Raw genomic sequence first — 16,329 nt, forward strand, 5'->3', positions numbered from 1 at the left:
CCTGACCAAATCCTATACTCCTCCTCCTGGACGGGCCCCTTCTGAGTCAGGGCCCCAAAGCTGCAGCTTCCCCTGCTTCCCCTATAGCTATGCCTCTGGTCTGCATTAATCTGCAGGTGACTGTCATACAGCTTCACAGATTTGTTTCCATCTGCATCTTTCTAAACATTCTGTGGCCTTAGTCTTTTATCCAGACTCAGTCATTGTGCCACTATGTGGCCTCCTCATGCTCCAATCTTCACAGTATGTCACCTTGCCACTCATTTTTATCACCATGCTGCTGCTAATGCTGCTTAAAAGGACTTAAACTAATCACCAAGCCCACAATCTAATTAAAGCTTTACGCACAAAAACAAAGTAAAAAATAGATTTTATAGGAAAAATTGATTGAAAACATTCATTCCTGTATATTTACTTGTATATAAAATGCAAGTGCTGCCAAAGATTACAAGGAAGAGGCACTCCGATACAACCTGTATATCACATAAAGAGGGCCTTATTCACATTGAGTTGCAGGTGAGCCGACCCTGTAAAAGCTTTGAGTTGCGGGCCTGCAGGAGACCTGACCCTGTAAAAGATTTTATTTTTGGGCCTGCAGGTGAGCGGAACCTGCAAAAGATTTGAGTTCCAGGCCTGCAGGTGAGCTGACCCTATAAAAGATTTTAGGTTTGGGCCTTTAGGTGAGCTGACCCTATAAAAGATCTGAGTTTCGGGCCTGCAGGTGAGCTGACCTTGTAAAAGATTTGAGTTCTGGGCCTGTAGGTGAGCTGACCCTGTAAAAGATTTTAGGTTTGGGCCTGCAGGTGAGCTGACCCTGTAAAAGATTTGAGTTGCGGGCCTGCAGGTGAGCTGACCCTGCAAAAGATTTTAGGTTTGGGCCTGTAGGTGAGCTAACCCTGTAAAAGATTTGAGTTGCGGGCCTGCAAGTGAGCTGACCCTGTAAAAGATTTAAGTTGCGGGCCTGTAGGTGAGCTGACCCTGTAAAAGATTTGAGTTGCAGACCTGCAGGTGAGCAGAACCTCTAAAAAATTATATGTGAGAGCCTGCTGGTGAGCAGACACTCTAAAAAATTATATGTGAGGGCCTGTGTCACGGAGGACAAGATGTCAGATACACAGACAACCAAATACACAAGTGTCTAGGCTAGATGCTGGGGACAGGTCACCTCCTAGCACATCCCTGACTTCTCTCCCTATGCTGCTAAGCCCACATTCAGACCTTGATGGTAGGAGTGAAGTGTCCTCGTGCCTGGACTGCGAGCTTTCTGATTCTCTGGTCAGGTCCCATTCCAGAACCGCCTGGACTTTTTCGGGGTCCATACAAAAACCAGAGTCGGAAAGCAGATATCCCAAAAACGGAAGCTCCTGCACAGAAAACATTTTTCAAATTTGGCATATAACTTATTCTCCTGAAGGATCGTCAAAACCTGTCTCACATGATCCTGATGGGTCTTCAGATCAGGAGAGTAAATTAAAATGTCATCTAAGTAAACTACCACGAACCTCCCCACCAAGTGATGAAAAATGTCATTAACGAATCGCTGAAATACCGCTGGCGCGTTCATCAACCCAAAAGGCCTAACTAGATTCTCAAAATGACCCTCATGCGTATTGAAGGCCGTCTCATCCCCTTCCTTGATTCTGATCAGATTGTAGACCCCTCTCAAATCCAACTTGGAGAACACCCTGGCACCAACAATCTGATCAAAAAGGTCGGAGATCAAAGGAAGGGGATACGGATCCCGGACCGTAATACGGTTCAATTCCCGAAAATCCAAACACAGTCTCAGTGATCCATCCTTTTTCTTGAAAAAGAAAAAAACCTACTGCCACCGGAGACTTAGATGGCCTAATATGACCTTTTGCCAAACTCTCAGCGATATACTTTCGCATGACCTCTCTTTCAGGTTGGGAAAGATTGTAAAGGCGAGACTTTGGCAACTTAGCTCCTGGGATGAGATTAACTGGACAATCATAGTCACGATGAGGGGGCAATTCCTGGGTCCCACCCTCCAAAAAGACATCCGCAAAGTCTGAGAGATATTGAGGTAGAACCGCAGTGGACACCCCAGAGATAGATGTGTCAAGACAATTCTCCGAACAAAATTCTCCCCAACCAATTTGCATGACTCTTTAAAGTGGATAAAATCATCCGCATCCCCTGTAAATTTCTCGGGAAGAGCGACTTTATGCTCCCGACCAATTTGACCAGCACCTGATGCCAGAACACTCTGACACTGTGTGACCGAACTACGCAGATCTGCAACCTCTAGGGATAATCCCTGCATGCGGGCAACCAGTGCATCAATAGACGCCATCACAAAACCGCTGAGCAATGGCAGTCACAGTATGGCGGGTTATAATGTCACGGCGGAAAGGATGTCAGATACACAGACAACCAAATACACAAGTGTCTAGGCTAGATGCTGGGGACAGGTCACCCCCTAGCACATCCTTGACTTCTCTCCCTATGCTGCTAAGCCCACATTCAGACCTTGATGGTAGGAGTGAAGTGTCCTTGTGCCTGGACTGCAAAACACCCTAGAATCCCTGAGATGGTGAAAGGGGTGAAGGGGCAGAAGACACACAAATAGCCTAGACCGCAAACAACACAAACAGAAACCAAATTTATCTGAGCTGGAACAGACAATCCTTCCTTCCTTCCTTGAATCCAAGGCCAGACAGAATTCTATAACCCGCACGGCCCTCTGGGATTAAAGACAATTTAAGCCAATGACCCCACCCAGAGCACCTGAAGGAAGGCGGATCCAGCATGATTCCAAAACAAACAAAAGGTTAGACACGTGCTGCCAATCTGACAGACCTCCACACACCGTCCGAGCAGGGCATGACAGCCTGCTGGTGAGCGGACCCTGTAAAAAATTATATGTGAGTAGTGATGGACGAACATCTGCTGGGACGGTTTGCGAACGCGATCAAATGTTCGCAAACCGCAGGTTCCCATTCATTTTAATGGCAGTCGAACCTGAAAAACCTCCAGGTCATATTTGCAGCCACAAAATACTTACTAGATGTGCACACATAGTCCCACAACATGGACACTGACATACCAGAAGTATTAAGCGAATCTGCGATCTACAAGCATTATTTTTTTATATGCAAAATTTTGGCTAAGTATTAATCGCAAGAGCACATGCGCTAGGAAGGCGTGGCCTACAGCAACTGGTTTGCACCGACTAGAAATTAAATGGATGCGATGGTTGGAACCAAGTTCAGCGACAGAGAGGAAGAATGCCTGGTGACTGTAAGTAATCTTACATTAAAGTAGTGTATTTGATTACATTTCACCTGCATGTTTGAACAATCGCTTTATATGCATAAAGAGTGTTATAAAAAAAATCGCCAGTGCGAACTTCTGTGATTATAATTTTTCTTAAGTGCACTCAACTTCACATTTTATAAGGTCTCGCTAGATATTAGTGATTGTTACATTAAGTATTCTTGTGACATCACACCCACAGTAGCATATTTGTATGGAAAGCAGATAAATATATTTCACATGCACATTGCACATCCATTGTCATGCCGCACGCTATATACCACACACACACACAAAGTCTATAGATTATAATTTGTGTCCTATTGGTCAGGACTCAGGAGAAGCTTTCTTTGTCAGACCACCAATATTTGCTGGTTCATTTAGAGTTACCCAGGGTGCATCACGGGGAGGAGAACCAGCTGTACACCCCCATACCGTACTGTCACTTCACTAGACAGGTACATCTCTGCTTAGTTGGACAATATCTGATAGCTCAGACCCCACCCACATACAGTCGTAATACAATCCCATCTTCTAACCGTAACAGTAAGGCCGCATACACACGTGCATGTTTTTTCACAACTACGGACCGTAAAAACCCGGGCTGCTGTCCTGCAGAGTGGACGAGCGCACGGCGTCATTGGTTGAATGTGTTTGTTTATTTGTCTCTTTGTTCTATTGTGTTAGTGATGGGAATAAGAAGTAGCTGACTCTGGTGTAGAAAAGTAGATCATCCTATGATACACTCAGGAGATAATCCCATCACATGGGTCTCCTCTCTCCCTATTGTTTTATCAAGACACTGTGGAGGGGATGTTTGTTTTCATGCTGTTCATTTTTGATTGAGTTATGAGGCATAAACCTGGCAGCCACTGCAATTATATATAGATCCCTCCATATTGGAATTTCTTTATATCTAATGTTGTTAAGATTTCTGAGTTGTTTCTCTAAAATCTGAACATTCTGTGATTACAGAAGTTTCTATTCCCTCCATTCAGAGAAGGCGATCGGCGGACGCCGTGGTGGTTGAGGAGGAAGAGGAGGAGGAGGCCGGACCCTCCCAGCCTATTGAGCCACCCCCACCAGATGTGGGAGAAGTGAAAGAGGTGGAGGTGAAAAGTGCTGGACCCTCCAGCACCGCCCCATCTCAGGACTCGGAGGAAGAGGAGGCGATCACCAGCCCCCGCCAGGAGGGTAAATATGTGCTCATAGCAATATGATTATGTATCCATAACATGTACATAAACATTAAAATGGCCAACAATGAAGGGACAACATACACTATAGTAATACAAAAAAAGAACACTGGACAATAACTCTTTAATCTACATTAAAACCATTAACTTAACAAATAAATAATATTAAACTCTATAGAACTAACTAACAAACAAAATAAAATTATACTGTACTGAAATATCACAAATTAATAAACGATATAATCATCATAAATATCACTAACGTATTAAGATTTAAATCGTCAATGTGTATAAAGACTTTAAATAAATAAATAAAAAAGGTAAAAAATAGACAAACAGACATATTTTGTACCGCCATGTACATATCGACCGTCTCTATAAAAATATCCTTTGATCTAACCCGTCAGCTGAACACTGTAAAAATTAGAAAAAAAGAAACAAGTAAAAAATAATAATAATTTAGTCACCTAACATCACTAAAAGTGCAACAAGCTATCAAAAAAGGCATATGCCCCCCAAAATAGTACCATTCTGTCATTTCATTTGGCCAAAAATGAGACCCTACCATTAGACAATTGCCGAATAAAAAGAATAATATGACTCTCAAACTATGGAGACACTAAAACATGAATTATTTTTGTTTCAACAATGCTTTTATTGTGTAAAACAGAAATAACTACAAAAATAATAAAACATATAAGGTCTTGCCGCATCTGTAACAACCAGCTGTATAAAAATATCATACCAAGTAACCCCTCAGGTGGACACCTTTCAAAACAAAAAATGTAAACTCTCCAAAAAGGCATTTTTTTTACAACTTTTATCACAAAAAGGTGTAATAGCAAGCGATCAAAAAGTCATATGCACCACAAAATAAAGGTTTAAAGGTTTAATAAGAATTGCAAATAATGTTCATATTATATATATTTTTTCAAACAGTACTGAAGACATTGAAGGCCAAATTGGCCAAAATGCAGAAGGAGCACCGCCACCGGGTCATTCGGGAGCGGATGAAGGCCATGGAAAAGAGGCACCGCCAGGCCATGAAGGGGGTGCAGGAGATGCTCCTGCTATTGGAAAAGTTGCCTTAAAATTATTATTTTTTCTAATAAGTTATATAAATTGTTTATACAGTTATAACGTGTATTTTGGTTTTTGTAATATTGCTCTGTTTTAGTGTAATAGCTTGGCCTAAATCAGCCAGAACTGACAGCAGCCGGTAAATACATGTCAAATACATATAGGGTCCAAAAATTAGCCAACAGGCATTCACCTGACAGCAAAGAACTTTGTATTCTGTGGCTGGAGGTACATTAGGCATTCACAGGCTAAAGAAGTAAGTGTCGGCCACTACAGGCCCCAAAAATTAGTCAACAGGCGTTCACCTGACAGCAAAGAACTTTGTATTCTGTGGCTGGAGATACATTACACATTCACAGGATAAAGAAGTAAGTGACGGCCACTACAGGCCCCACAAATTAGGCATTCAACGGACATAAAAGGCCTTTTATGCCACTGTATTTACCTAAGACAGGGACCATGAATTGTTATGGGTGTTGGCGGATATTTGTGGGCTGTCATGAGGAATTTCAATCAAACATGCTCTACTGGTCACATGTGTTGAATTCCTCCAAGATCCATGCCTCATTCATTTTTAGGTAGTCAACACTGTAGTGAGCTAGGCGAGTGTGCTTATCGGTCACAATCCCCCCTGCTGCGCTGAACGTCCTTCAGACAGGACACTGGACGATGGGAAGCCAACAGTTCCATGGCAAATTGTGCCAGCTCTGTCAAGCCTTCCCACCCAGTAGTCCAGGGGTTCATCACTTCTCAGAGCGTCCACATCGGCCATTAACCCGAAGTAGTCGGACACCTGTCGGTCTAGGCGTTCCCTGATGCTGGATCTGGAGGACAGCTGTCGATGGGTCGACTGAAAGAAGGATCTCATATCAGAAGTGACCAACACATCTTCAAACTGCCCTCTTCTTGCAGGCGCTGTTGGATTGGAACCCGCAACTGTTTCTCTGTGAGTGGAAATTCCTCTGCCAGCGCCCGCAAAAGCAGAATGCAGCATTTCTCGAAGCAAGGCCTGGAAGTGCTGCATTCTGACAGCACTCTGTGATGGTGGTAACATTTCCGCCGTTTTTTGTTTGTACCGGGGGTCTAAGTACATTGCCACCCAGTCCTGGTCCTTGCCCTTTATGCTTTTTATACGGGGGTCGCTCTTAAAACACTCGAGCATGAAGGCCCCCATTTGCACTAAACTGGAAGCGGTGTAGTGGCCTGGCTCCTGCTCATCATCATCATCCAGGATAATGTTGTCCTCGTTCTCCTCCCCCCATCCACGGACAACACCAGGGATGCCAAAAAGGTTTAAAGCATGCTCTTCTTGCTCCTCCTCATCCGCCCCGGCACCATCCTCCCCTGACTCCTCTTCAGACTCCTGTTGTTGACTTTTCTCAGATGGAGTAGCCCCCCCTGGAAATTCATCCAGCATTGCAACTTCCTCATCTTCCTGCTCCTGCTACTCGATGGCTTGATCAATGACACAACGCAATGCACGCTCCAGAAAGAAGGCAAAAGGTACGATGTCACTGATGGCACCCTGGCTGCGACTGACCAGTTTGGTGATCTCATCAAATGGCTGCAGAAGACTGCATGCATCGCGCATGAGCAGCCACTGGTGCAGTAGAAAAAAAACAAGCTCCCCAGAACCTGTCCTGCCGCAGAGTTCGTACAGGTAGTCGTTAACTGCACGTTTCTGCTGGAGCAGCCTATCAAGCATATACAAGGTTGAGTTCCATTGTGACGCGGGCAGTCACAAATCAGACTTCTGACTGGCAGGTGGTGTCGCCGCTGAATGTCAGCAAGGCGAGCCATGACCGTGTAAGATCTTCTGAAATGACCTGAGATTTTCCTGGCCTGCCGCAAGACGTCCTGGACCCCGGAGTATTTGGCAACGAATCGCTGCACGACTAAGTTCAGGATGTGTGCCATGCACGGTATGTGTCATTTTGCCCTGTTTCAGCGCGCTCAGCAGATTGGCACCATTGTCGCACACCACTTTACCAACTGTCAAATTGAGCGGGGTTAGCCACTGATCTGCCTGTGAACGCAAAGCTGAAAAGAGTGCAGGACTGGTGTGGCTCTTGGCTTCCAGGCACCATAGACTCAGTACAGCATGGCAACGTCTCACCTGGCATGTCGAATAGGTTCTGGGGATCTTGGGGGGCGCAGCGGAAGAGGCGATAGAAGCGGAAAAGGAGGAGTCAGCCGAGGAGGAGAGGGAGGATGGAGTAGGAGGAGGAGAAGAAAAAGCAGGCCTGCATGCAATCCGTGGCGGTAACACCAAATCTACACGGGTGCCATGGGTTGCATGCTTGACGGCCGTCAGAAGGTTCACCCAGTGGGCAGTAAAAGTTATGTACCTTTCCTGCCCGTGTTTGCTAGACCACATGTCTGTGGTCAGATGTATCTTGGCACCGACACTGTCTGTCAGAGATACATTCACTTGCCGCTGAATGAGGCCATATAGCTCTGGGATGCCCTTCTGGGAGAAATCTTTACTTCCTGGGACCTTACATTGCAGAGTTCCAATGGCCAAAAATGTTCTAAAGGCCTCCGAGTCCACCAGTTTAGCAGTAGTTGGCGGGCTAGCAGTTCCGACAAGTCAGCGGTCAACCATTGGGCAAGAGGGTTATCCGGGGTCATTATCTTTTTACGCTTGAACATTTGGGCCATGGAAGCCTGCCTTTTGCCAGATAAACGTAAGGATGGCCCGATGGAAGGTGGAGTGGAGGACAATTGGGAGGAGAAGGAGAAGAGGCTGGACGGTGAGCGCCTGGAGTGTGGCTTTGTGGGTTCTGACAGCGTTGCTCCCACTTGGCTCAGTGATGGGAGGCCAGGTGCCTTCTTAAGGCGGTCGTACCTAGGTAAGTGCTGGGCTTACCGCGACTTATGCATTGACATCAAAGGCTGCAGATGGCAACACTATTGTCAGCAGCTGACATGTAAAAAAAAGCCCACACTGTGGAGCCATGTGCCGGTGTCCTGGGAGCGCCAGATGTGACCGTGCATGGTAGATGGCTCGCTCCTAATACATTAGCAGTCTGGTTTTTCCCTCCTGTGCAGTGTAAGTTTTGCCTGCTTCTCCTCCCTATCTGCTGGTCCATCTCTCCCTCTGAACTCCCCTCCTCTTCCTCTCTTGTGGGCACCCACGTGACGTCCATAGACACGTCATCATCGACGTCATCTTCCCCACCACTAACATTAGAGATCTCGGAGTAAGCAGCAACAGCGGGGACCAACCTCCTTGGGCTGATCTGGGTACTGTCGTCAGACTGCTGAGTGGCGGCCGTTGCTACCTCCTCTTCCTGATCCGATGCCAAGAATGGCTGTGCATCTGAAATGTCTTTAATGGATCGGAAAATAATTCCTGTGACTCCTGTGACTCAGGCGGAGGTATATGGTGGTTTTGGTGGTGGTGTCTTTGGGGGTTCACACAGCAGAAAGTGAGGAGGGTGCAGAAGCGGAAGGCTGAGTGAGCCACTCAACCAAGTCTGCTGCGTCCTTGACTTAGGCTTTGGCCTGGTGCTCCTGCCCTACGCCTACCACTCCTGCAGAAGGGCCTGCCTCTTCCTCCGCCTGTCAATTTTTAAATGACCCTGTGACAAAATTCTCTAGAGAAGCGCAGTGTTTGTGGAAAAAGGTATATAACACCCCTGCTTCAATCTGTCGTTTTGGGGGGCCACTGGTATATCACGCCAGTTTGTCACTGTGTGCAGCAGAGGGAATGCAGCAAAAAAGGCAAAAAAATTAATCAGTACCCAAATACACTATTATGAAAGTATATTGGTATTTAACACCCCGCTTTAATCTGTCCTTTTGGGGGGCCACTGGTATATCATGCCAGTTATAATAATTTTTTGGCAGTACCGTTTGTAACTCTGTGTAGCAGAGGTAATGCAGCAAAACAGGCAAAAAAATTCAGCAGTACCCAAATACACTATTATGAAAGTATATTGGTTTATAACACCCCGCTTTAATCTGTCCTTTTGGGGGGCCACTGGTATATCACACCAGTTATATTTTTTTCCAATACCGTTTGTCACTGTGTTAGCAGAGGGAACGCAGCAAAACAGGCAAAAAATTCTGCAGTACCCAAATACACTATTATGAAAGTATATTGGTATATAACACCCCGCTTCAATCTGTCATTTTGGGGGGCGACTGGTATATCACACCAGTTATAATACTTTTTTTCCAGTACCGTTTGTCACTGTGTGTAGCAGAGGGAATGCAGCAAAACAGGCAAAAAATTTAGCAGTACCCAAATACACTATTATGAAAGTATATTGGTATATAACACCCCGCTTCAATCTGTCACTTTGGGGGGCCACTGGTGTATCACGCCAGTTACAATACTTTTTTTCCAGTACCGTTTGTCACTGTGTGTAGCAGAGGGAATGCAGCAAAACAGGTAAAAAATTCAGCAGTACCCAAATACACTATTATGAAAGTATATTGGTATATAAAACCCCACTTCAATCTGTCGTTTTGGGGGGCCACTGGCATATCACACCAGTTATAATACTTTTTTCTAATTGCGTTGGTCACTCTTTGTAGTTGTAGTATCGCTGCAGAACCGCTCACCAGTCACATGCTGCACAATACAAATCTACTATAATATGCTTTCTATGTTAGAAAGTATATTATAAGTGTATTACACCCCTATGTACTGCACACCTATACCAGTCCTTAAAAGGACTTTTGTGGACCTATTAGCTAGCGATTTGTGTCACAACAACAGTCTGTCCCTGCTCCACACAGCAACCTCTCCCTACACTGACAAAAGACAGAATGTAAAATGGCAGCCAGATCAGGTCTATTTAGAAGGTAGGGGGTATGTCCATGTGCTGAAACTTTTCAATTTTCTGTCCTGTACCACCTGATGGATGTGTCATGGATCAAAGTTCTTCATAATGTAAAAGAATATGGCAGGCACGAATATCGCCATATTTTCGCATGTTCGGCGAATCACGAACGAACAAAGTTCGCCGCGAACCGACCGCCGGGCAAACTGCAAGGCCATCTCTATATGTGAGGGCCTGCAGGTGAGCGGATCCTCTAAAATGTTATATGTGAGGGCCTGCAGGTGAGCGGACCCTGTAAAAAATTATATGTGAGGGCCTGCTGGTGAGCGGACTCAGTAAAAAATTATATGCGAAGGCCTGCTGGTGAGCCGACCCTCTAAAAAATTATATGTGAGGGCCTGCTGGTGAGCGGACCCTCTAAAAAATTATATTCGAAGGCCATATATGCGAGGGCATTATATGTGACGAATAAGCAATGCATGTTGATATGACGGAAGAGGAGGAGGAGAAAAGGAAGATTCACCCATATACCCTTGTTTGTGGTGGAAGGGGTGCATGGGAATACAGTCTATTAACTACATTAAAAACAACACATATAAAGTGACTTTATGTTCATCAGCATTCCTCTGGTGGAGTCGAGAAGTCATGGTCAAACCAGGCCTTGTTAATTTTATATGAGTCAACCTGTTAGCATTTTGAGTTGACAGGCGGATACGCTTATCTGTTATAATGCCACCAGCAGCCCTAAATACGCGCTCAGACAAAACGCTGGCGGCAGGGCAGGCCAGCGCCTCCAAAGCGTAGAGCACCAGTTCGTGCCACATGTCCAGCTTGGACTTCCAGTAGTTGTAAGGCACTGAGGGATCATTGAGGATGCTGACATGGTCTGCTATGTATTCCCTCACCATCTTCCAAAATTTTTCTCTCCTTGTGGCAGTAGGCAGCACATCAGGGTGAGGGTGCTGGCGGGGTGTCATGAAACTGTCCCAGGCTTTGGAGAATGTTGCCCTGCCTCTGTTGGAACTGCTGTGTGTTCCCCTTCTCTACCCTCCTCGGTTGGCCAAGGAAGTACTGACTCTGCCGCCAGCGTTGTCAGATGGAACATTTTGGAGCAATTTTTCAACAAGGATCTTCTGGTATTGCACCATTTTGCTCGTCCTCTCCACCAGAGGAATGAGAGGTGAGAAGTTCTCTTTGTAGCGGGGGTCGAGAAGGGTGAACAACCAGTAATCCATGTTGTTTAAATGCGTATAACGCCGGGTCGTGGGAAAGGCAGCCTAACATGAAGTCAGCCATGTGTGCCAGAGTACCAACAGGCAAGACTTCGCTGTCGTCATCAGGAGGATCACTCCCAATCTCCTCTTCCTCCTCTTCTGCCCACCCACGCAGAGCAGATGGAATTAAACTTCCATGGGTACTACTCTCTGTAGCTGAGCCAACCGTCTCCTGCTCCTCTTCAGCCTCCAATTCACGAAGACAAACTGAGGGTGGTCTTGCTATCATCAACCTGTGTAATGTCTTCCCCCATTTCCACCTCTTCCACATGCAAAGCGCCAGTCCTTGATTGTGAGCAGCGAGCGTTTGAGAAAACACAGAAGTGGGATAGTGACGCTAATAATAATGGCGTTATCGCCGCTCACCATCTGTGTTGATTCCTCAAAGTTGCGTAAAACCTCCCAGGGGTCAGACATCCATGCCCATTCCTCGCTTGTGAATAGCGGAAGCTGACTGGAAAGGTCGACGACCATGTTGCAGCTGGTATTCCACAACTGCCCTCTGCTGCTCACAAAGCCTGGCCAACATGTGGAACGTGGAGTTCCAGCGTGTGCTCACGTTGCACAACAGCTGGTGAGCTGGCAATTTCAAGAGCTACTGCTGAGTTGACAGACCGGCTGAAGCTGTCGGTGACTTGCGGAAATGTGCACACATGCAGCGCACCTTCACCAGTAGTTCAGGCAAATTGGGGTAGGTTTTTAGAAACCATTGAACCACAAGGTTGAATAACATGGACAAATCATGGGATGTGTCTAATTGCCCAGCTCCAAAGCCACCACCAAGTTACGGCCATTATCAGACACAATCATGCCTGTTGCAGTGCTTCAGATCCCTCCCCCTCTGTACTGCTCTCCTCGCTCGGCTTGTTACCACCTTCCCAGGTTGGGTCAGTGACCTCGTCGTCAAGCACCTCCTCTTCCACTTCCTCACTCTGATCATCCTCCTGATTTGTTTACCTAACCATAATCTCAGTGATTGACAACTGTGTGTCATTCTCTTCCTCAACCTCTTGAGACAGTAATTGGGTTTGAGTCATTGGCAACTGTGTCTCATCATTATCCACCTCATTAAACACTAATTGCCGTTCCCCAGTGTCATATTCTTGTGACTCTGGATGCTCAAGAGGTTCGGGGCACAAGATCTCAGGTCCCTCTTCAAGCATGCTTGGCGAGAGGGCCAAATGAATTAATGGCGATAAAAAGAAGTCCTCGGAATATCCGAGTGTAGGATCACTTGTTTGGCCAGACTATAAATGGCATGAGGAAGGAGGATCAGTGTGAGGATTGTGTGGACCAGACTCCTGGCTACTGAGACTGGACTTGGTTGAATACAGGGTGGTGCTTAACCAACTGGAAGCACTATCTGCTGCAATCCAATCGACCACCTGCTGGCACTGGGCTAACTTCAAGAGTGGTGTCCTGTGGCGCCCTGCAAACTGGAACATGAAGCTAGGCATCTTGGATGATTGTTTTTCTTGTGCTCTGGCAGCAGGCACAGTTTCAACACGCCCAGGGCCACGGCCTCTGCGTGCACCATCAGCATTACGACCACTGCCCCGTCCCTTAATGCTCGCCTTCTTAATATTAAATGTTATATGCACGCTTAACACACAAGATGTGGCACGGATGTCACAGTTCACAGCAAGCACAGTATACGCTATTGCAGCGTAGATGTGACAATGCACTGCAGACACTGTTTATAGGCAAAGTGTGGATAAATTATGGAAAAAATATATTTGTTGTCACTAATATTTTCCCCAATATCTGGGCCTGACACACAGACGCTATTGCAGCACAGATGTAACAATTCACTGCAGGGGCAGTTTATAGGAAAAATTTGAATAAATTATGGAAAAAATATAATTGTTTTCACTAATATTTTTTCCAATATCTGGGCCTGACACACACACACTATTACACCACAGATGTGACAATTCTCTGCAGGTACCGTTTATAGGAAAATTATGGATAAATTATGGAAAACATATATTTGTTGTCAGTAATACTTTCCCAATATCTGGCCCTGACACACAGACGCTATTGCAGCACAGATGTGACAATTCACTGCAGGGACCGTTTATAGGAAAATTATGGATAAATTATGGAAAAAATATATTTGTTGTCAGTAATATTTTTCCCAATATCTGGCCCTGACACACAGACACTATTGCAGCACAGATGTGAAAATACTCTGCCGGGACTGTTTATAGGAAAAATGTGGATAAATTATGGAAAAAATATAATTGTTTTAAATAATATTCTTCCTATCTCTGCCCCAGACACACAGAAGGTATTGCTAAACAGATGTCACAAGTCACTGCAGACACCCTCTATAGAAAAAGAATTGCAAAGTATGGAGAAAAAAAAATGAAGACTACATTGCTACGTTAAATTGCTGCCACCACACACAATAGTCCTTAAAAAGACTTTTGGGTCTTTGAAACGTTTTAAAATGGAAAAAAATTGCGATCACAAACACCCTACACTATATGTCCCTTCCTAAGCGCAGCTCTCCCTGACTCGCAATGAGCCGAACCCGCGTCATCGGGTGCTATATAGTACCCGATGACGCGTTCCGGCCAGCCAATCACTGTAATGCCAGTAGCCAACATTGTTCCTGGCATTACAGTGATGGCAGTACTTACCTGAATGTTCATTGGCTGCTTAGCAGCCGTGAAACGTGCAGGGAGGAGACTCAAGCATGGCGCTCGAACACATGCGGTTCTCGGCCAAGTACCGCCATGTGCCGAGCATGCTCGCTCAACACTAATATTGAACTCCCCTTGCCCTATTACAATCTGACAAGATAACTTCCAAACAGCACATATATCTGTCTATATTGTAATTAGGATATTTTTATATTCAATAATTCGGACACTCCACAACTGTGCTTGACAATTGATATGCTTTGTTTGGGTTTTGCCAAAATTAGTATTGTGCATTATGGCCAAACATCTCCACATAGTCTGGTTTGTCCATTGTTCTAGAAGTCTTGTGGTTTGTTCAGCAGCAAACCTAAGCGATGGTGCTATGATAGAAGATGCTTTCTCCTGGCAACTGTTTCAAACAAGTCATATTTATTAAACAATAGTAAAAAGATACTGGGCACTCTCTGACTAATGGAACCTAATAGTTTAATTAAAATACAACATATACACTTCAATAAATTAAGATAAGCATAATATTACATACAATTACAATAAAAATAGATTCCTCCACCTATTGGTACCAATTTAGGTCAAATTGATTAAAATGAATAGCCTCTGGGTATTCAGGATATGAAAAGTCCTTGAAAAAAAATGTCCTTTAGGGAAGAAAAACCTTATAAAAAGATCTCCGCAGAACAAGTTGTTTCAATCGGATAGTGGTGCAGTGGTTTTATAGAGCGGCGTCCCGCTATTACTCACTGTTTCGCTGCAGCACTGAGCTCCGCTGCTGTATTGGTCCTTTGGTTTTCAGGGAATCCTCCGGCTGTCCGCGGTTCCCTGGCTGTCTTTCCGGCGCCGCTCCGTAGATAAAAGAGCCGGCGCTTGGATAATTTTGCAGCCTCCTTGTCTCGCGCTGAGCTCACTGTACAAATGAGCGTGTTCAGCTCTTACAGTCCAGGAGCTACAGGAGCTGACATCGCCCGGCTGGTATACAGAGGTTCTGAAAAAAGAAACCAACCCACCCAGCTGATGATTGTAAGTTGTAACCTAATCACCAAAGACTATATAAGGAGATTCAGAAGGGGGAGGCATTACCACTGAGGAAGGGGTAACAATAGACCCCGAAACGCGTTTGGTGCCAGGACCCCCTGATATACTTGGATGCTATGCACTAAAATACCGCTGGCATTGGAACCTTTTCTGTCTCAACAACAGACCCGACGCGCACTCTCTGAGAATGGACTGTAAGAGCTGAACACGCTCATTTGTACAGCGAGCTCAGCGCGAGAAAAGGAGGCTGCAAAATTATCCAAGCGCCGGCTCTTTTATCTACGGAGTGGCGCCGGAAAAACAGCCAGGGAACCGCGGACAGCCGGAGAAATCCCTGAAAACCAAAGGACCAATACAGCAGCGGAGCTCAGTGCTGCAGCGAAACAGTGAGTAATAGCGGGACGCCGCTCTATAAAACCACTGCACCACTATCCGATTGAAACAACTTGTTCTGCGGAGATCTTTTTATAAGGTTTTTCTTCCCTAAAGGACTTTTTTTTTCAAGGACTTTTCATACCCTGAATACCCAGAGGCTATTCATTTTAATCAATTTGACCTAAATTGGTACCAATAGGTGGAGGAATCTATTTTTATTGTAATTGTATGTAATATTATGCTTATCTTAATTTATTGAAGTGTATATGTTGTATTTTAATTAAACTATTAGGTTCCATTAGTCAGAGAGTGCCCAGTATCTTTTTACTATTGTTTCATTTGTTTAAAGGAAGGGTGATTTCCTTTTTACTGAGAGCACCTCCCGTGTCAGCACCAATCCAGCGCGCCACTTTTCTTCCTTTTAAGTCATATTTATTGCATCTTTCTCATGAACCAGCAGGTGTGAACCCACTGTGCCACATGTCCTACCTCCTCTAAGGGCGTTGTCTAAATGAACCCTTCAATCTTCACAGTACCCCTGATGGTGGGAATAGACTTTCCTGAGGGGAACACCAGGTTGCTACCTCTTGAGGAGGAGAGGCAGCTGGTCCAGGCGGACCAGGAGGTACCTGAG

Source organism: Bufo gargarizans, chromosome 3 (genome assembly GCF_014858855.1).
Source record: "Bufo gargarizans isolate SCDJY-AF-19 chromosome 3, ASM1485885v1, whole genome shotgun sequence".
Classification (NCBI taxonomy): Eukaryota; Metazoa; Chordata; class Amphibia; order Anura; family Bufonidae; genus Bufo; species Bufo gargarizans.